Source organism: Pelodiscus sinensis, chromosome 2 (assembly GCF_049634645.1).
Source record: "Pelodiscus sinensis isolate JC-2024 chromosome 2, ASM4963464v1, whole genome shotgun sequence".
NCBI lineage: Eukaryota > Metazoa > Chordata > Testudines > Trionychidae > Pelodiscus > Pelodiscus sinensis.
The window spans coordinates 219683899-219706601 of record NC_134712.1 but is presented as its reverse complement, the minus strand read 5'-3'; positions in this window follow the sequence as shown (position 1 = coordinate 219706601).

The window sequence follows — 22703 nt, the reverse complement described above, 5'->3', positions numbered from 1 at the left end:
ACCAAGCTGGGCAACCAGAGCAAGCACTGCAAAAACTTTGCTGTCCCTCAGAGGTAGGCAAGCCCATAGCAGAACCTGAGAAAGGCTGTCCAAGGGGGTCCCCTTAAGCACGCATCTCAGGGTACGTCTACACTACAGCGCTAGTTCGAACTAACTTAGTTCGAATTAGTTAATTCGAACTAAGCTAGTTCGAACTAACGCATCTAGAACTAAAAACTAGTTCGAACTAGCGTTTTGCTAGTTCGAACTAGCAAGTCCACATTGAGTGGACTCTGAACAGGGCTTAAGGATGGCCGGAAGCAGTGCCGGCAGGGCATAAAAGGAGGACTTAGAGCATGGAGATGCTGTCTCAGGCTAGCCGAGGGCTGCGCTTAAAGGGTCCCGACCCCACCCCGGACACACAGTTCTAAGGGGTGCCCTGCTTGCAAAGAAGTTCTGGCTTGGAGTGCCCTGAGTGCCCACACTGGGCACATCACACCACTCGGCCATCAGCCCGGCTGCACTTGCCGCAGGCTGCCCCAGAAGCCCGCAGAGCCAGCCCAGTCCTCCCCATCGGGGGCTCGTACCCCATTCCTCCCTCACCTCCTTCCACTTACCCTTCCTTAGCCCTCCTTCTTATTGATGTACAAAATAAAGATAACGTTTCTTCCAACATTGACTCTGTCTTTATTGAAAAAAAACTGGGGGAGACTGGGAAAAGGAGGTGGGAGAGGGGAAGAGAAAGGCTGGGAGAGGGGAGGGCAACTAACATGATCAGGGGTTGGGAACAGGTCCCAGATGAAGAAAGGCTACAGAGACTGGGACTGTTCAGCTTAGAAAAGAGGAGACGGAGGGGGGACAGGATAGAGGTCTCTAAAAGCAGGGGTTGGGTGGAGAGGGTGCATTCAGAAAAGTTCTTCCTGAGTTCCCATAAAGAAGGACTAGAGGACACCAAAGGAAAGGAATGGGTAGCAGGCTTGAAACTAGTAAGAGAAAGTTGTTCTTCTTGACAAAGCAAATAGTTAACCTGTGGAACTCCTTGCTGCAGGAGGCTGTGAAGGCTACAACTAGAACAGAGTTTAAAGGGAAGTGAGATCAAGTCATGGAGGTTGGGTCCATGGAGTCCTATTAGCCAGAGGGTAGGAGTGGTGTCCCTGCCCAAAGTTTGTGGAAGGCTGGAGAGGGATGGCACGAGACAAATGGCTTGGTCATTGTCTTCGGTCCATCCCCTCCAGGGTCCCTAGGGTTGGCCGCTGTTGGCAGACAGGCTACTGGGCTAGATGGACCTTTGGTCTGACCCAGGACGGCCATTGTTAGCTCAGGGCTCAGAGTCGGGGGTCTCAGTGGACCCCCTTGATTTTCATGCACACCTGCTCCTGGGTGGCCAGGCTGGCAGCTCTCCTGACCTAGACGGCCACTTTCCTGTGCCTAGTGCGGAGATCGTGGACGAGGTCCACGATGTCCGCACTAGCCCAGGAAGGTGCCCGCCTCTTGCGGTCCAGGGCAAGCTCCCGGGAGCCGCCAGCCTGGTCCCGGCAAGAGGGGGTGGGCTGGGGGGCATTGGGTGGGTGGCTCTGTGCCGTGCCAGGTGCAGGGTCTGCTAGCTGGGTGCTGGCAGGCTTGCACCTGGCACGGGCACCGTAGCCAGCCCGTGCCCCTTTAAGGGGTCCGGGGCCGGGAGGGGGGCATAGAGTTTCCCTGGTGTTGGCCAGAGTGGCCACCAGGGAAACCTGGGGAGGGCTAGCCTCCCACTAGTTCGAACTAAAGGGCTACACAGCCCTTAGTTCGAACTAGCTAGTTCGAACTAGGCGTTAGTCCTCGTAAAATGAGGTTTACCTAGTTCGAACTAAGCGCTCCGCTAGTTCGATTCAAATTCGAACTAGCGGAGCGCTAGTGTAGCACCTATTAAAGTTAGTTCGAACTAACGTCCGTTAGTTCGAACTAACTTTGTAGTGTAGACATACCCTCAGATAGCCTTAGTCGTCAATGCCCGGAAGTAACTGCTGACCTAATGCCCTGGCTGAAGTGGTTCCGGATGGCCTTTTATGCGAGAAAACATCCAATGAGTGTGGTCGCTCTCTTTTGAAAAAGCAGATTGCTTTTTCAATCTGCTTTTGAAGTGTGGACACTCTCTTTTGAAAGAAGATTTTTCAGAAGAGATCTTTTGAAAAAGCTTCATTCGAAAGAAGCTTGCAGTCTAGGGGTGTGTCTAGACTACAGGTTTTTTTTTTTTTTTTTTAAGTGGCCTTTTTTCCAGAAAAACTTCCCCTGTGTCTAGACTGCCGCCGAGTTCTTCCAAAATAAATTGAAAGAACACGGCAGTTTTTTCAACCACAGTAAACCTCATTTTATGAGGAAGAATACCTTTTTTCAAAAGTGTTCTTACGAAAAAAGGTGTTCTTGAATGCAAACAGGGCTTTTTTGGAAGAGAGCATCCAGACTGCCTGGGTGCTCTCTTTCGAAAAAGCGGCTCACCTTTTCAAAAGAAGTGGTTGCAGTCTAGACACTCTTTTTCGAAAGAGGCTTGCAGTCAAGACGTAGCCTAGATGTACCCTTAGTGATTTTGACACGTTTTCTCCAAAAAGTTTTTCTTTTCACTCTGATACTGATTTATATTGTATCAGCATCTTCATATGAAGAGTAAAAGGCCTTGACTGGAAGGTAAAGTAACCTTTTTGAAACAATAACTAGGAAACCAAAGTGGCAGGAAACTCCAAGAGAATGGTTGGTATAGATCAGTGATTCTCAAACCTTAGCAACATGAGGACCCTCATTTTGAATTAAAAATTTCCAGGCACTTTCTTGTCCTTCTCCCTTCTGTAAGGCCAGACCCCTGTCCCACCCCTTCTCTATTCTCTGTCTCATCCCCTCTGCTTCTGTCACTCACTTTCCCCATCCTCACTCACTTTCATTAGGCTGGAGCAGAGGGTTGAGGTGCAGAATGGAGTGCTGGATGCAAGCTCTGGAAGGGAATTTGGGTGTGGGAGGGGATGTGGGTTCTGGGAGGGATTTTGGGTGTGGGTGAGGGTGTGGGCTCTGGGAGGGAGTTTATTTGTGGTAGGGTGTGGGTGCAAGCTCTCCAAGGGAGTGTGAGTGTGAAGAGGTATGGGTGCAGGCCCTGGGAGAGAGTTTGGGTGTTGTAGGGTGTGGGTGTAGGCCCTGGGAGGGAGTTTGGGTGTTGTAGGGTGTGGGTGTAGGCCCTGGGAGGGAGTTTGAGTGGATGCAGGCCCTCGGAGGGGGTTTGGGTGTGGTAGCATGTGGGTGTAGTCCCTGGGAGGGGGTTTGCGTGTGCTAGCATGTGGGGGTAATCCCTGGGAGGGGGTTTGCGTGTGGTAGCGTGTGGGTGTAAGCCCTGGGAGGGGGTTTGAGTGTGGTAGCATGTGGGTGTAGGCCCTGGGAGGGGGTTTGAGTGTGGTAGCGTGTGGGTGTAGGCCCTGGGAGGGGGTTTGGGTGTGGTAGTGTGTGGGTGTAGGCCCTAGGAGGGGGTTTGGGTGTGGTAGCGTGTGGGTGTGGGCCCTGGGAGGGGGTTTGGGTGTGGTAGCGTGTGGGTGTAGGTCCTAGGAGGGGGTTTGGGTGTGGTAGCGTGTGGGTGTGGGCCCTGGGAGGGGGTTTGGGTGTGGTAGCGTGTGGGTGTAGGCCCTGGGAGGGGGTTTGGGTGTGGTAGCGTGTGGGTGTAGGCCCTGGGAGGGGGTTTGGGTGTGGTAATGTGTGGGTGTGGGCCCTGGGAGGGGGGTTGGGTGTAGACCCTGGGAGGGAGTTTGGGTGTGGAAGAGGATTTGAGTTGTGGACACGGACACGGGGAGGGAGTTGGGGCATGGAATGTGGGCTCTGTGATGGGGCAAGGGATAAAGATGTAGGAGAGTGAAGAATGCTGCCTTTGGGAGGGGGCTCACAGCTAAGGCAGAGGGCTAGGCTCTGGGAGAGGATTTGGGGTCTGGGCTCCAGGAGGGGACTTAGAGCTAGAGCAGGGATAGGGGTGTAGGAGAGAGTGAGGTATGTGTGCTTGGCTGGGCAGTGCTTACTTTGGGCATCTCGCAGTCAGCAGCACAGTGGGGCTAAAGAGGCTTCCTCCTTGCACTTGCTCTGAGCAGCTCCTGGAAGCAGCTAGCAGATCCCTGTGGTCCCTAAATGTGTGTGTTTGTATGTAGTGGGGAGGGAGATGCAGATACCTTTGGAACAACACTTTGCACTTCTGTTTGTCATTTATCAAAAACATCTTAAAGTGCTTCAGTAATATTAATGTACTGAGCATCACAACTGACATGAGAACTATGTATTATTTTACAGATCTGTAAACTGATGTTCAGTGCAGTTAACTATGTCCAAGGTCACAATATGAAAGTGTTAGAGTCAAGAATAGAAACTAAAGCCAATGTTAGGGTTAAATACATAACCCTAAGAAAGATGGCTCAGTTTTCCAAAGTACTGAACAGCCCCCCTGGATTTAGGAAGGAATCTTGAGTGCAAAAAACACCAAGCAGAAGCATAAGAGAAAAAAACACCTAAAACAAAGATCAAATGTTGTCTCTATAAATAATCAAAATATCTTAACACTTATAAGTAATTTCAAGGGTAACCAATAGAGATATTTTATAAACTATAATGTGAACAAAAACATGGAGCCTGTTAAAAATGCTGGGAAACAATATTAATGCATGTGATTTCTTAACATCCCTATCCAGGATATATAAAAATACCAAATTACATCACAAAGATCACAAGGAGTAAAATTGTTGATTAACATTTCCATATCTTTCGTTATAAGCAGATGTTTCAAATGTTATATAAAGAGATAAAGAAGACACCTAGGTAGCAGATACAAAATGATCATGAAAAGTTACTGATATTAGATTTTAAGCCTCCAAATCCATTAAAGTTGAATATGGTAGAACTGCATAATAGTCAGTGTTAATTGCTACATTGGAAATGATATGCAACAAATGTCTAAATGAAGTTTATACAAATTCAAAGTCTTTTAACTATGCACACACACAAATATATGTAAATTGATACACCCAAACCATCAGCGTTGAGACAGCACAAGTATGATTGGATGTAAGTGCCACATAAGTCTCGGTATGATCTGTACAACAAGGGAACATTAGAAATAATAATCTGTCAACAAGATCTAAATGGTGCTATATGTGCATATGCACATAGAAAAGCAAAGATTCTAAAATGAAATCCATAATATGCTTGACAACAGGGCAAATGGATGAGATGTGAAAAACCATCACAATAACAAAGTACAAGCATCATTAGGGATTACTGAGAGAGAGCGGAGAGAGAAAGAGAGAGAGAGAGAGAGAGAGAGAGAGAGTAAAACCATGCTGAAATCTTTCCAGATAACTCTATTATAGAAAACAATTGTAACACAAGAGCATTATGATCAATACCATCAAGTAAGTCCAAGGATAACAATGATGAAAGAAATCTTCCATCAGCCACCGCTTTTGTGTTAAGAACTTCATGACAGTGGGTTCTTTTCTTCAATCAACTTACACTAGATGGAATAAACAGAACATAAAACAATTTATTCCAATATTTAATTTTCTTCTCAATTTTCAGTTTTAATAATAATAATGCTAAAAATACTGTTGAAACGGATTTTTGATAGAAAATTGAGTTCTCAATACAATTTTTTTTCTTGTGTGGAAAATGTATGTCTTCCATGAAAAAAATCTGCTTTCTGTCCAAACCATGAGCATTTTTTCAGAGAAAAATATTCAATTTAGAGCCACAAATGTGAGGTTATTTGATGCAAAGGTGTTATTTTTCATTGGGGCAGAGTGAAACATTTCCAGCTCTAGTAACAACAAAAGGTTGTTACTAGAGTGACAGAGGCTGTGTGTCAAACTAGTAAAAGACATAATGTAGAAACAATATGTTCTCATGATATTTCACTGATAGCACTAGGAGAACATGTAAACTAATCTCCTGGCTCAACAGCTTATATCCAAAAGGATCTGACATCAAAATGAGTTATCCAGATTTCATTGGTTACATACCATTGTTACTGAAAATATTACCTTCTGAAAGATGTGCTTCTAAGAATATTGTGACCCAGTATCACAGCTTGTACCTTCAATGTCATTTTCAGCAGGAAGGCTAAGAACTGAATGAATTTTAGGAATTAATGTCCTTTCACTTCAGACATAGTCATTCCAGGAAGTGGGGGGAAGTTTGCAGTATGCTGTCTAAATTACATGCCGAAGGCAAGATTTCAATTGACAGAGCTATGAGTCAGGTATTTTTCATGAGCACTAAACTCATATTGTTTTCTTTTAAAATGTCCCAAGAGACATGCGTGTTGACAGACAGCCATAATTAGGAGTATGAGTGGACACGCACCCATGTAAAATTCACAGTTCTTTCTAACAAAAAACGTGAATTGCCAGGAGCTTGCCAATCAATGGTATTTTAGCAGTTACTGAGAGAGCTGCTCCTGCAGGCTGGGAGTCTGAGGTATTTTTTCAAGGGCAGTTTGAAGGAGCAGATCTTGGAGGTGGATGGTTTACTGTCTAACAGGTAAACATAGGCAAGAATATTCAAGTTGGTTGAAGCAAGGTAACTGAAGCCCCTGTGTGGAAGACACAGTGACTGTCCTGTGGCATTGTATTTAATTAAATGAGACATGTACAGATGAGTTACACAACACATAAGTGTTGCAGAACATTCCTGTAGTTTCCACTGTCTAATTTACATATTGTTTCTGTTGGAAGATAGTGGAAACCAGTTTATGTGACTATGGCTACATCCAGGGGAACTGTATGTTTCAAAATGCCCAAAGATAAACTCAGAAGGATTTCATGAATAGGAGGTGATGTTTGCAAACGAAACTATTCTCTGGACATTGTGAAAGAGTCTCACATATAATTTTCATTAACACTAATCCCCATGCTTTGAGAGCAAAGGAAGATTAGAATCCTGTGGTGCTGCTTTCCAGCTGCAATCCAGATTGAGAGAATTTGCACTGTAATCAAGAGAAACAATATAAGGTTCTCATCTTTCCTGCAGCCTGAAACACAATTCAGTTTTTTTGTTGCACTGTAAAGCCAATTAATTCAAAGTGCAATCTAAATTTTACTCCTTGAATCACCCAAGCAATTGTATAAAATGTCAAAAGGGCAACTACAGCATGTACTGCAAGGTAAGGACAGTGGGACTGAGAAGGGCGATAAGCTTCCTGGAAGATCTAGTAATTAATCATAGTTTGTGGGAATTTTAAAATGTTGGCTGATGTAACTTAATTCTCTCTCACTGTCATAAAATAGTATACTAACCAAGAGACCTTTGCTTCTATTGTTTCCTAGATTCCTCATCTAAGCTTTCAAAGAAAAACAGTCCTGAGACACAGGTCTATTTAACAGAAACAGTAAAATATCAAAAAGCTATACTTACCTATACTTAGTGCTGACAGGTGATATAGAAAAACTTTAGATCTTGCCAATCAATGGTATTATCAATTGTAATGGGTCATAATTTGTGAGATAGATAAAGCTGTGTACCATCTTTTGTTTCTAAGATTTTATAAAGGAGTGGCTTGTAAGTATATAGGGAAGGAGATGAGCATAGCTCATGTACTGTGACTGTAGACAGGTATTCCTCTCAAGAGGTGAACAGATCTTTCCAGTGTTATTGTTCTGAGGCTCTTGGCAGCTATTGAGCAATCAGGCGTAAAAACCTTTATTAAAACTTCAATGAAATGTGAATGCTGTACTATTATTTTCTGACTTTCTTTGAATTATTGTTATTCAGAGAGCTCGGTATACAGTTTAATACTTGCACAATGCTACTAAATGGTCCCCTTCAGAGAAAACAGGTAGCAGATTGCAGCAAAGAGTGCATATAGTTTGCATGCACAACATGCCTTTATTTCACTCTAGGCCAGATGTAACTTTCTATTGATGGGCTCTGAAGTCTGGGAAAGAAACTCTACATTACATCTCCCAGAACTGGAACCCCCATTTTTCAACACTCTCCCCATGCTACTCTCTGTCACTTTAGTAGCACTGTATGCTGCTGAAAACATTTCCAAGGAGGAGATTTTCTGTCTGCTCTTAACTCCATCCTCTCCACCTCCCAACCGTATTTATGCATGGGTGCAACTTATGAAATATGAGTCCAAGGCTAGGTCTATTAAAGTCCAAGGAAAGACTGACAGTGATGTCAATAGGCTTTGGATCAGGCCCTGTTTAAGGCTACTTTTGGAAGAAGCTTTTCTAGAAGAGATCTTCTGAAAAAACTTCTTCCAAAAGAGCACGTCCACACTGCCAAAGTGCATTGAAAAAGCAACCTGCTGTTCGAAAGATAGCATCCATACTGAATGGACACTATCTCACATTTAAGCTGCGATTACTATAGATGGAATGGCTACCAAGGCACCTGTGCTTTTTCCTCTTTCCTCTTCTTTTGAAAGAACGCCCTCTTCCCCGTCCACACATACCTTTTTCCAAAAGAGTTCTTTCGGAAAAAGGCTTCTTCCTTGAAGAAAGAGGTTTACCAATGTCAGAAAAGCCTTTCCGTTCTTTCGATTTTTTTTCAAAAGAATGCGAATGCAGTATGGGCATAAGTGAAGTTTTTTTAAGAAAAACAGCCATTTTTCTGAAAAAAAAAACCCCTCTGTAGTGTAGACATAGCCTAAATAATAGAATCTGCAACTGGATCCCTTCATCCATGCAGAACTTCATTGAAATTATTAGAAGGCCCAGTTATAGCCTTAAAATCTTAGCCGCAGTTGAATACATATTAAAGATAGAAAATGAATTCACAAGATAGCTTGCACATGTCTGAAGGTGTTATTTTAAGAGTCAGAGATAATTGAGATTTACAAGGAAGACACAAATACAGATAAAAGAAAATGTATGTTTAACAAAGGGATAAATAATATAATGCTATTCTAATATTTCTGAAGCTCTGAATCCTTTTTCTCATTTGGGCTTGGCACTGGTTTTATATAAAACAACAAATATAAATATTTATTGAAAAGGAGGGTTCTGTATATTCCAAATATCCTGAGGATGACAGCCAAATGTCTTGCTAATTCATTGGGGGATCCCAAAAAGAAACAATCTGTCTTAGATGTGTTATCCAGAACATATAATAATGATGGCAAGTGTCCTGTCAGAAAATAGCTATTAATTTTCTATTCTACAATCTTGGAGTTAATTTAAAGGGGTATGTCTATACTACAAAGTTAATTCAAAATAATAACAGGGGCTGGAGAAGGCTGGCACCTTCCTGGTCCAGGGTGGAGATCATGGACCTTATTCAGGTTTGGGGAGGATATCCCCAACATCCATAATCTCAGCCCTAGATGGAGGAACACGGCTGCCTATGGCAGGATAGCTGCCAGCCTGGCCAGCAAAGGCCACATGCGAACCTAGGAGCAGGTTTTCATGAAAGTCAGGTTGGTCCAGCGAGACCCTGAGCCCTGAGCTTCCCCTCTCTCTTCTTCCCCTTGCTTTCCCTTTCCAGCTCCCTCCTCCCAGGTTTCCTCCCACCCTTCTCCCACCCTCTCTTTTCCCCTCTCTCACCTCCTTTTCCCAGTCTCCCCAGAGGTCCATCCTCCCCCTCCCCCCAGTTTTGTTCAATAAACCCAGTTTCTATTTTTGAACATAGGTGTCTTCTATTTAATATCAGGAAGGGGGGATAGGGAGGGGTAAGTGGAAAGACGTGAGGGAGGAATGGGGCACGAGCCCCCGGTGGGGAGGACCGGGGAGGCTCTGAGGGCTCCTTGGGGTACATGCTCTCCCTCAGGGCCTACTGGATCTTGACAGCCCCCCGATTGACCCCCCAGATGGCAGCCTGCAACTGGGCTGATGGCAATGACTCCACGAGATGCACCGGCATGCCCAGGGGCATCTCTGGCTCCATGTGACCGAGTGCTGTGTTGTCCTGAGTTTGGGCACTCAGGGCACTCCAAGACAGGACTGCTTGCTGTCCCTCATCAAGGTAGACAAGCAAGCGGGGAACCCTGAGAACTGTCTGTCCCTTTAAGCACGGAGCTCAGTTAGCCTCAGGCAGCAGCCCCACACATTAAGTCCTAACCTGATGCCCTGCCAGCACTGGTTCTGGCCAGCCTTAACTTCGGTTCAGGGTGCACTCAGTGTGAACGTGCTATTTCGAAATAGCAAAATGCTATTTCGAAATAGTTTTTGTGTATAGATGCATTATTTCAAATTAGCTTAATTCGAATTAACTATTTCAAATTAAGTTAATTCGAAATAGTGCTGTAGTGTAGACATACCCTAACTTAAATAAATAGCTAGTACGATGTATACAGTATTTCAAAAAGCACATTTACTAGCATTTTTATTGCCTCCAGCATTTTTCTGAGCATAAATGTGTTTTGAGATCTCTCTCACTATGTATTGGTAGTGAAGGGCAAGTGCATTTAAAAAGGTGAAGCATGCAAAATATTTAAAATAGATCAAATATTTTAAGTAAAAGTATTAATAATTTGCCTTTAACAATGAAGAAGAAATAACATTCAAAAGATAGAGAGCTCTTTAGTAGTTCTCAACTTTCATTTCATGTTGTTGTTTTATTGTTTTCAAGTAACAAAGTTTGAACAATTTCACTGTGAACACAAAGTCAATATGAATATAATACATTTTATGCTGAACTCACTAAACACTGTGGTGAGAAAAAATGTTTTAGCATTAAGGAGAAAGTGTATTAGAGTTAGAGATAATATTAAACAATTTCTTTGACATATTTCTTTGGAATTTAGACATTAATACAAGACAATATTCCAGGGTGGGATTAGAATGGTTTGCACTTCAATAGCTGTTTATACCATGTGAGAGAGATCATCTTTCATTCTTACACAATAAAAAATGGTTCAGTGTTGAGATGAAAAATGGATTTTCCTGGCAGTAACTGAATTTTGAACATATGAGCAATCAAGAGCACATAGTGATATAATAAGCATACCTTGTTACCTTTCTGTTTGTCCATTCCCATAAAGCATGCATGGATGGCTTTGGTCACCTAAGAATCCTGTGGAAAGTACGTTCCAAATGAGAGGCACTTAAAAATAGGGTAGAAGAAATCCTATCGATGTTCAAGCCAAGGTTTCATTATAACCCTGTAATCAAGTCACCCTGATTGTTAAATAGTGATATAAATGTAGCTATTTTAGTCTGGTGTAGCTGAAACAAAAAACAGGACTATGTAGCACTTTAAAGACTAACAAGATGGTTTATTAGGTGATGAGCTCTCGTGGGCCAAACCTACTTCCTCAGATCAAGTAGTGGAAGAAAATTGTCACAACCGTATATACCAAAGGATACAATTTAAAAAAATGAACACATATGAAAAGGACAAATCAAATTTCAGAACAGAAGGGGAATGGGGGGGGAGGTAAATGTCTGTGAGGTAATGATATTAGAGGTGATAATTGGGAAAGCTATCTTTGTAATGGGTAATTAGAGTCTTTAAAGCCATTACAAAGATAGCTTCCCCAATTATCACCTCTAATATCATTAGCTCACAGACATTTACCTCCCCCCCCATTCCCCTTCTGTTCTGAAATTTGGTTTGTCCTTTTCATATGTGTTCATTTTTTTAAATTGTATCCTTTGGTATAAATGGTTGTGACAATTTTCTCCACTATTTGATCTGAGGAAGTGGGTCTGCCCTAGCTTGTGTCTTAGTTAGCAATGGCCCTAAGTGCCAATGCTGGAGTTCAGCATCTCTATTATGTTTTGGGTTGGTGCGATCCTATTGACATCAATGAAATCTCACAATTATAAAATTGGTATAAATACAAGAGTGATTCAGGCAGTCTGAGGTCAAATATAGTAAAGGTTTTGTTTTATCAAATAAAATTGAAGCACATCTAATTGCATAATATTTTTGTTACAGTGGACTCACTCTAGTTCATGGCTATGTTACACTAGTCTTATATAACATATTTTATTTGAATTCTTATCAGAACTGAAGCGGTCTATGAGTTGGAGGTTATTGCAGCTTTAACTAAAGAAGAATTCACTCAGATAAACAGATACCTTAGTAACTGAGCATTTTTAAGCTTATGCTCCATTGAGAACAATTTTAGAAAGACAAGAGGCCCTGTTCAAGTAGAAAATGTTATCTGATGGGCACGTTTGGGGGTTAATGAAAATGAGTAGCCATATAGTGAAGACAGGAAAGTGAGGAATTTTACTAATTGCAAAATGATTGTTTATTTTTGAAATCAAGATATTTTCCTTGAAGAAAATGGGTTTATGCTTTGAATTTAACAATTTCAATTAAGTTTGTTAGTGAACTGTTAGCTAGCTACTTCACATGTCTGCCCCTCCCCCTATCCAGCTAGAAGACTCTGAATCTGAGCCAACTGGAGCTCAGAGATAAAATTTAAGTTTGCTGGGGAATGTTTCAGAAGGTTCCATATGTCAGGTGTTCTTTTTTGGGGGGGCGGGGGAGGGTAATGGGTCTTGAATCCATGTAAGATATTAATTATATATTATACACACGCTATATATGCACCTGGTTAGTATATCATTCTACTACTATTGGTAATGGTCTGACTTAGTAATAAAGCCTAAAATAACCAGGAGTACTGCTTGTTGCATGATAGTTGCAAGGTGTGAATAAGCAGAGATACAATTGCAGTGCAGAGGTGGTCAGAAAATATTTCTGATCGTATCCTCCCACTCCCCTGATATTTTGATTTTGAACATTTGTGGCTGAGTACTGAAAATTTCTATTCAGAAGTACTGACACATTGAATGACCATGTGCCAATACTTCTTTATGATATTCAGGCCAGATCTCATGTCCCAGATACACTACAGAATCTGCTATTACTGATCCTTCCAGGTGCAGCATGGGGAGGGAGAGAGCGAGTCCATGGTTGCCATGAATTATGGGAAATACCGTCTGGCAAGGGAGCCCAGCTCACACATGAGAATTCAGGCATGAGGTACCATTTCTGAATAAAAAAAATTGTTTTTAGGTTTTGCTTTTTCTATGAGAAATCAATATTTTCCACAGAAGATGCTTTTTGCAAAAATTTTCTTTTCTCAAAACCCCCATTTTCCATCAAAAACAATTTAACAGATTTTTTTGGCTCCTTTCCAATGTCCTTTTCAGGAATGTGATTTTTATAGGATTCATACACATCAGTGTTTAACTCAATTATCATTTAAAAAATAAATGGTCATGTTGTCCTCATGCTCTCCAACTCTGATACCAACATCACTAATGGGCTAGGAAGTGATGCTGTTACACCAATGGGCTGGCTGGCTCTGCGTTGAAGGATTCATCAAATGTCCTATGCAATGTGCCACCCCTCCTGTGGAGTCTGCAGTAGTTCTGCTACCTGAATATTGTGTAATGGAGGATATCAGGGCTGGCTGAAAGAGAATCAAGGAAATCTTGCTCTGTGTCTCGTGTTCCTCTGTCAAAATTCTAATGCATTACAGTGGATTTTAATGCTGATTGGACCAGCATTTACTTTCCAACTGTGACCCTCGCCATCCATCAAAGGGGCAGCAGTGTATAACCATAATAGGGCACCTCTGAGTTAGCTATGTTGCCAAGGGATAAGTGGTGCCTGCAGGGTACAACTGTTCTTTTCAACTGGTGTGGCATCATGGGGTAAGGTTTCCCATTGTTTTTTGATTAGAGGCTCTCTTTCCCTTTTGTGATAGAATCAAGTGGTGGCAGGAGCAGCCCGATGCCGGGAAGTAAATGTTTTGGAAGTAAATGTTCCCTTTCTCACTGGATTTTCTTTGGGAGAGGGTGATCAGTCCATTTTATTAAAAAAAAAAACCTATTATGTTTGTAACTTGGCATAAGTGAAACAATTGGACAATTACAAGGATACAGCAGGTAGGTACATTTCCGCACCATTCTTATTGTGGCAAACAGACAATGGTATAGAGAAGCAGTGTAATGCCAGACATGCTATGTTGCCATCAATGATCATTACTTAGCATCCACAAATATTTAAGAAGCACATTAGTTTGGCTTTCTTGTTATATGGGGCTGCATTTGTTTTGTTCCATTTGACCTTCTCAAAGCTGAAAACTGAAGCCCACGAGGATTCAATTACATTACACTATAATAAGGTGTGGTGGTGTAGGATTTACAAGTTTACTTTCAGCTTGTCTTTTCTTCTTATGAAAGATGAATTATGGCAGCAGTATTTGAGCCATCTTATCTGTCACCAGAAAACAATAATTGGAGGCAGCTAGAACTGGAGTGTTATACTTATCAGGGGGATATTACATGATCCGGTTAGACTGGGCAATTTAATTTGCTCCTACTTTGCTGAAAATGGTGAAGTGATGATTTTTGTTTCTAATCAGTTGCTCAATGGATTAGTTAACAAAATGTCAGTGTGCTGACTGAGGGATGTAAACCAGATACAGGTTTGCTAAACTGAATACATTAATCTCCAAGTTGTTTATCTTTTACTTTAAATAGTCATTGGGGATAAATGAATATGCAGTATGTTTTTCATCAGATGCCTGAGAACTTCAATACTTCATAAGCAATGCTGGTCCTCCACTGAGTGACAGAATTAGTAGCATAAATCAAAGTAACAGACATACTGTACAAATGGGAGCATCTGTAAAGGCATGAAAGAGCTGATTCTGCTTCCAGTTAAACTGATGTGAGTTGGGACTAGCTCCACTGATGTCAATAGAGTTACATCAGCAAAAATACTGTGAGGCTCTGGCTCTTGATTTATTCATTTACATATTAAGAAATAAACATGACTGATTGAAATGAGCGGGAGAGAGCAGACTAACAGACACTTGATCTTATGCTGTTGTATAATCAAATGAACATGAATAGGTTTGCATCACAAAACTGGTTTATTTCTCATCAGGTTTCAAAACCAGGGGCACATACCAACCAAGCTGAATTATGGGGCAGGGCAAGCTTGATACCCGACATCAAATTTGGCAATGTATGTAGCACTAATGCATGCAGAAAGAGTAACCATTTTTTTTACTGTGCAATTAACCATTTAAAATGTACTCTTCAGAAAAGTACTCCCTGTGAATGTGGGGGCAGGCCTATCAGAATGTGACTAGCGTAATGCAGGAAAGTGGCATGCGGGGGGCGGGGACACACATCAAAAGGATATTATAGTTGTTACTTTTGTTAGTCTACTAAATGTGATGCTGCAGGCTGCCTCTTTTTCCTTTGTGGTTGTCACCCTTGAAAAACCCAGGAGCCTGCTGCCTTGCTCTTAGTTTTTGAATCTGCATTACCCATAATGGATGTGAAATGATGAGGGGGAGTGCAAGCGGAGGACAGAATGAAAATATAGGAGAAATCAAGGAGCAAACCAGCAAGCTAACTCAATTGTAAAGATGTTCACTGGGGTTCACACAAGGGCTACGTCTACACTGGCATGATTTTCCGAAAATGCTTTTAACGGAAAACTTTTAGTTTTGCATCAGTTCATTTTTGTGATATTTCCTGGTGTTCATCCAGCATAGTAATGAGGTCAGTCACCATATGTCTCGTAACCCTGGTTGTCTTGTGACTGTGCAGGATTGGTTCAGGGCTCTGATCTAAGCAGTCTGCCTGCAACTGACCTTACCTTGGCTTTGCCCAACTTGGTTGCTTCTTTTAGGCTGACCATGGCACCCTTCCGGCCCCACATTCTTGCTAAAATTGTCCTATGGCAGGGTCTAGTCCCACTCACTGGGAAGTGTTTTTCTGCCTTTAAGGAGACAGTAAAACAGTCCAACCTGCTATCTTTGTAAAAGTACACAGTTTACTGAATATATACTGCACTGATGATTTATAATGAAAGCAAAACAAGATTATTAACAAAAGGAATGGGTTAAATTATACCAAAGAAAAGAGGTACAGGTAAAGATGGTAAAGACACATATAAAAGTGAAAACACACACCTAAAAGCCTAAAAAGACTGGGACTTTTCAGCTAAGAAAAGAGGAGACTATGGGGGGATATGATAGAGGTCTATAAAATCATTTCTGGTATGGAAAAAGTGAATAAGGAAAAATTATTTGTTTGTTCCCGTAACAGAAGAACTAGGGGTCACCAAATGAAATGAATAGGTAGCCATTTTAAAATAAACAAAAGGAAGTTTTTCTTTACACAGTGCATGGTTGGCCTGTGGATCTCCTTGCTAGACGAGGTTGTGAAGACCAAGACTTTAACTGGGTTCAAGAAAGAACTAGATAGATTCATGGAGATTAGGTCCATCAATGGCTAATAGCCAGGATGGGTAGGAATGGTGTCCCTAGCCTCTGTCAGAGGCTGGGAATGGATGACAGGAGAGGGATTACTTGATGATTACCTGTTCTGTTCCCTCCCTCTGGGCCATCTGATATTGACTACTTTTGGGAACACAGAATACAGGGCTAGATGGACCTTTGGTCTGATCCAGTATGGCCATTCTTATGTTCTTATCTTAAAACTGTTATCTAGTAAGATACGGTCTTTTTTTTTCCAAGATGGTTTCTTTCATCCACAGTCTTGTCACAAACCAATTCTACAATCCAATTACACAGAGAGGCATTGGAATTACAATTCATCCACAAATTCAGTTTTCACACTGATGACTTCAATCGAGATAACGGATGGCTGGGACATTATCAGCCTAACATTCCATGAAGGTGCCAACAGCTCTTTGTCTGTGTAGATTCTTGCTTTAGTACCCTTCCTTTCTAATTGCTATCCTTTGATCCTTTTCTGCTTCTTTTAACTATCCAATCTTTAGGTGCTTATAGACTACCAACTCTGCTTACTTGCTTTTCCCTTTGATATTTTCATACCCTCTGCTCCTAGTTTCCCGGCCCCTTCTTTTTTTTCCTTCCCCCCTTTCCCTTCTTCCCTATTTATTTTGGGTCTGCACATCCTAAACTCAAAACTCCGGTCATCTGAAGAAGTGGGCTGTGACCACGAAAGCTCATGATATCATCTACATGTTTTATTAGTCTATAAAGTGCTACCAGACCATTTGTTGTTTTTAAAATTTACCCTGTAAATTTACCCTGTAAACTCAGCTACTCCCTAAAGCATCTTCACATATAGTGTTAACACATGCAGTTTACAATAATACCTCAAGGCATATTTTGTACAAATATTATTGCCGTCGAGTGTAGAGTGAGACTATCAGGCTGCCACAGGGTCATTTTTTAAACTCAATTTTAGTTAAACTGGGGCATGCTTTGTGTGTAGATTAGGCTTTACTTCATGTGTTCCTTAAAGAAGTGAACAGGACATACTCTTGCTATAACTACTCTCCTGTGGGAGCAAAAAAACAGTTCTTTCAGATGTTATCAACAGCTGTGAGAGCTATCATTACTGCCAGAGTCCCTGAAAGATCTTTTACAGGTTCGTTTTTTCACGCAAATAGTAAAACTCACCACAGGGTGAAGATTTTTGGTTAACTGCAATTGCAGAGGAAAAGTTAGTAATTTAAAATCCACCCCAAGTATTTTTATGGCATGTTAAAATACCACACACAAGTACATAATTTACAACAGCCAGTCATGCACTTTCTCATTTCCCTCTTATAATGCCAGACACCATTATGCTACACAGTAACACATACTGTTGTGCAGAGCAATGGCATATGCTCTCTTAGGGTATGTCTACACAGCAATGTTATTTCAGAATAACGCCAGGTATTCTGAAATAACATAGTTCACATCTACACTACAAGCAGTTATTTTGACATAACATTTTAACATTTAATTGCATAGGTTATTTCAAGCTAAGGGTGCAGTGTAGATGCATCCTGATGCTCGTTGGTGTTTGCTAAAATACACCTTTGCTTTCAGAGCAGTAAGCATACCTAATAGAAAAGTTCCTGGTTCTTGTAATATTTTGGCAAGAGTGAAGATTCAAGCACTCACAAAATATCAGCAAGCATCTGCTTCTAAGGATAGACCTACTCAGGAGTCTCAGGCACTCTCTAGTAGCTAAACTCTTCAAATAAACATACTAAGTAGTTTCCTGCAAGATCTTTTGGAGAACAAAATCTGATTTAAAGTTCCTTTGTGTCTTTACAGAAGCATTAGAATCCACCTGGATAAAGTGAGTAGGATTTAGTATGGCGAGAAGTTAATTATTAAGGCTAGAAAAGTGTCAGAGTAAGTCATCTAGGCTACTCCTCAACATCTTTTGAATCTATGTAAAGTACTTAGATGCATACTTTCCCATACTTTTTGAGGAAGAAGAGGCTTTTTTACACATAAGAACATAAGAACGGCCGTACTGGGTCAGACCAAAGGTCCATCTAGCCCAGTATCCTTTCTGCCGACAGTGGCCAATACCAGGTGCCCCAGAGAGGGTGGACCAAAGACAATGATCAAGTGATTTGTCTCCTGCCATCCTTCTCCAGCCTCTGACAAACAGAGGTCAGGGACACCAATTTTATCCCCTGGCTAATAGCCGTTTATGGACTTAACCTCCATGAAATTATTTAGCTTCTCTTTAAACTCTGTTATAGTCCTAGCCTTCACAGCTTCCTCTGGCAAGGAGTTCCACAGGTTGACTACATGCTGCGTGAAGAACTTTCTTTTATTAGTTTTAAACCTGCTACCCATTAATTTCATTTGGTGTCCTCTAGTTCTTCTATTATGGGAACTAATAAATAACTTTTCTTTATCAGCCCTCTCCACACCACTCATGATTTTATATACCTCTATCATATCCCCCCTCAATCTCCTCTTTTCTAAACTGAAAAGTCCCAGTCACTGTAACCTCTCCTCATATGGGACCTGTTCCAAACCCCTAATCATTTTAGTTGCCCTTTTCTGAACCCTTTCCAAGGCCAAAATATCTTTGAGGTGAGGAGACCATAACTGTACACAGTATTCAAGATGTGGGCGTACCATAGTTTTATACAGGGGCAGTAAGATATTCTGGGTCTTATTTTCTATCCCTTTCTTAATAATTCCTAGCATCCTATTTGCCTTTTTGACCGCTGCTGCACACTGTGTGGAAGTTTTCAGAGAACTGTCCACGATAACTCCAAAAACTCTTTCCTGATTTGTCATAGCCAAATTAGCCCCCATCATACTGTACGTATAGTTGGGGTTATTTTTCCCAATGTGCATTAGTTTACACTTATCCACATTAAATTTCATTTGCCATTTTGTTGCCCAATCACTCAGTTTGGTGAGATCTTTTTGGAGTCCCTCACAGTCTGCTTCTGTTTTGAATATCTTAAACAGTTTTGTATCATCCGCAAACTTTACCACTTCTCTGCTTTCTCACCCCTTTCTCCAGATCATTTATGAATAAGTTGAAAAGGATTGGTCCCAGGACTGACCCTTGGGGGACACCACTAGTTACCCCTCTCCATTCTGAAAATTTACCATTTATTCCTACCCTTTGTTTCCTGTCTTTTAACCAGTTCTCAATCTTCCCTCTTAGCCCATGGCCATGTAATTTACACAAGAGCCTTTGGTGAGGGACCTTGTAAAAGGCTTTCTGAAAATCTAAGTATACTATATCTACTGGATCCCCCTTTGCGGCGGAAGCACGGGTGCGAGCACTCCCCTTCTCCCCTGGGAGGTGGGGGGGGGGGGGTGCTCTGCGAACCCACTGCCTTGGGTTTGTCCAGTGAATCCCTAAGCAGGGTCCCTAAGCAGGGTCTTCCTGTGGTGGAATTGATGGGTGTGACCGCCCCTCTGCCCTAGGTGGCAAAGGGGGTTCAGCGGACCCTCCACTGCGTCACCCCTAATGGGGCTAGGGGTTTAGCCCGCCTGCGGGCCTTGGGGGTCTTTGCCCCTTTCCCACCCCTCCAACAGGCGGTTACGCGTCCGTAGGGCTGGGGTGTGACCACTGTCCTCACACTGCCCTCGTCGTGGGAGGTTAGGTCACTAGGGATGCTTTCGTGCATGGGGGATATGGGGAGTGGAGGATCCGGGCCCTCCCTCTCCTCCGGGTCCCAGCCCCGGGCCCTAAGTGGAGTATGGTGTCAATGAGCCACCCTCCATGGCAGACGGGGCAGTGGCCCTAAACTCGCCTGCCCACGGGCGCCAGAAGTGCCCTGCCCCGGGCTCCTTCCACTCCCCGCCTTCAGGCTCTCCCAGCGGGACGCCTGCTGTGTCACTCACCCCGCCGGAGCTGCCGGGTCCGTCCAACCAGGATCCGGAGTCCGCTGGAGCCATCCTTCTTCTTCACCCGGGGAGTGGGGGGCTTGGTGTTCCTGGAAGCCAGTGTGACCACCTCTCCACTCCCCCTCTGGCCATTTTTCAAGGCACCCTGGGAGTGACATCAGGGGGGTTAGCTCCACCCCCCCAGTCCTCCCTTCTGGTCCCTCCCCAGTGCGTGTCCGGGACTCTGTCCCTGAGTGCGGGTCGCCCCCCCCGTGCCGGGGCACTTCCCCGTGAGCTGGATCAGGCCCCGCCTCCCCCGCTGTGGGCTTGTCCGGACTCCCCCGCACCCTTGCTCCGGCCAGTCAGGACCGGCCCCACCGCTTCCAGCCGCGGCACGTGTTACCTCGCCCGGTGGGGGGTAACCCTCCCCCCGGGGCCAGTGCAGACCCGCTGGGTCCGTCACACCGTTGTCTGCATGTTTGTTAACCCCTTCAAAGAACTCTAATAGATTAGTAAGACATGATTTCCCTTTACAGAAACCATGTTGACTTTTGTCCAACTAATTATGTTCTTCTACATGCCTCACAATTTTATTCTTTACTATTGTTTTGACTAATTTGCCCAGTACTGAAGTTAGGCTTACCGGTCTGTAATTGCCAGGATCGCCTCTAGAGCCATTTTTAAATATCGGTGTCACGTTGGCTACCTTCCAGTCATTAGGTACGGAAGCCGATTTAAAGGATAGGTTACAAACCACAGATAATAGTTCAGCAATTTCCTATGTGAGTTCTTTTAGACCCCTTGGATGAATGCCATCCAGTCCCGGAGATTTGTTAACATTAAGTTTTTCTATTTGTTCCAAAACCTCCTCTAATGACACTTCAATCCGGGACAGTTCCTCAGATTCATCACCCACAAAGGACGGTGCAGATTTGGGAATCTTCCCAATGTCCTCAGCCGTGAAGACTGAAGCAAAGAAATCATTTAGTTTCTCTGCAATGGCTTTATCATCCTTGATTGCTTCTTTTATATCTCGGTCATCTAGGGGACCCACAGGTTTTTTAGCAGGCTTCCTGCTTCTAATGTACTTAAAAAACATTTTGTTATTTCTTTTTGAGTTTTTGGCTAGCTGTTCCTCAAAATCTTTTTTTGCTTTTCTTATTACATTTTTACACTTGATTTTACAGTGTTTATGTTCCTTTCTATTTATCTCACTAGGATTGGACTTCTACTTCTTAAAAAATAACTTTTTGTTTCTCACTGCTCCTTTTACATGGTGGTTAAGCCACGGTGACTCTTTTTTAGGTCTCTTGCTATATTTTCTAATTTGAGGTATACATTTAAGTTGGGCCTCTATTATTGTGTCTTTAAAAAGTTTCCATGCAGCTTGCAGGGATTTGGTTCTAGTCATTGTGCCTTTTAATTTCTATTTAACTAACCTCCTCATTTTTGTGTAATTCCCCTTTTTGAAATTAAATGCCAGAGTGCTGGACTGCTGAGGTGTTCTTCCCACCTCAGGAATGTTAAATGTTATTATATTATGGTCACTATTCCCAAGCGGTCCTGTAATGGTTATCTCCTGGACCTGATCCTGCGCTCCACTTAGGACTAAATCGAGAATTGCCTCTCCCCTTGTGGGTTCCTGCACCAGCTGCTCCAAGAAGCAGTCGTTTAAGCCATTGACAAATTTTATCTCTGCTTCTCTTCCTGAGGTGACATGTATCCAGTCAATATGGGGATAATTAAAATCCCCCATTATTATAGAGTTCTTTATTTTGGTAGCCTCTCTAATCTCCCTCAGCATTTCAATGTCAGTATTGCTGTCCTGGTCAGGTGGTCGGTAATATAGCCCTACTGCTAATTTCTTATTATTGGAGCATGGAATTACTATCCATAGCGATTCTATGGAACATGTGGATTCATTTAATATTTTTATTTCATTTGATTCTACATTATCTTTCACATACAGTGCCACTCTGCCACCCACCTGGTCTGCTCTATCCTTTCGATATATTTTATATCCCGGTATGATTGTGTCCCACAGATTTTCCTCATTCCACCAGGTTTCAGGGATGCCTATTATGTCAATCTCCTCCTTTAGTATGAGGTACTCTAGTTCACCCATCTTATTAGTCAGACTCCTAGCATTTGAGTAGAAGCACTTTAAAAATTTGCCACTGCTTATTTGTCTGCCCTTCCCTGATACATTGGATTCCTTTATATGCGGTTGTCTGTCTGCTCTGGCCCATGGTTTGTCCTCTCCCCTCCTCTCTTTCTGACTATAGCTTAGAGAATCCATTGATAGAGATTCTCCTCTAAGAGAAGTCTCCCTCTGATTTACGTGCATCTCCGCACCAATCAGCTTTCCCACATCTCTTAGTTTAAAAACTGCTCTAGGACCTTTTCAATGTTTAGTGCCAGCAGTCTGGTTCCACCCTGGTTTAGGTGGAGCCCATCCTTCCTGTATAGGCTCCCCCTCTCCCAAAAGTGTCCCCAGTTCCTAATAAATCTAAATCCCTCTTCCCTACACCATCGTCTCATCCACGCATTTAGACTCTGAAGATCTGCCTGCCTACGTGGCTCTGCACGTGGCACTAGAAGCATTTCCGAGAATGCCACCATAGAGATCCTGGATTTCAGTCTCTTTCCCAGCAGCCTAAATTTGGCCTCC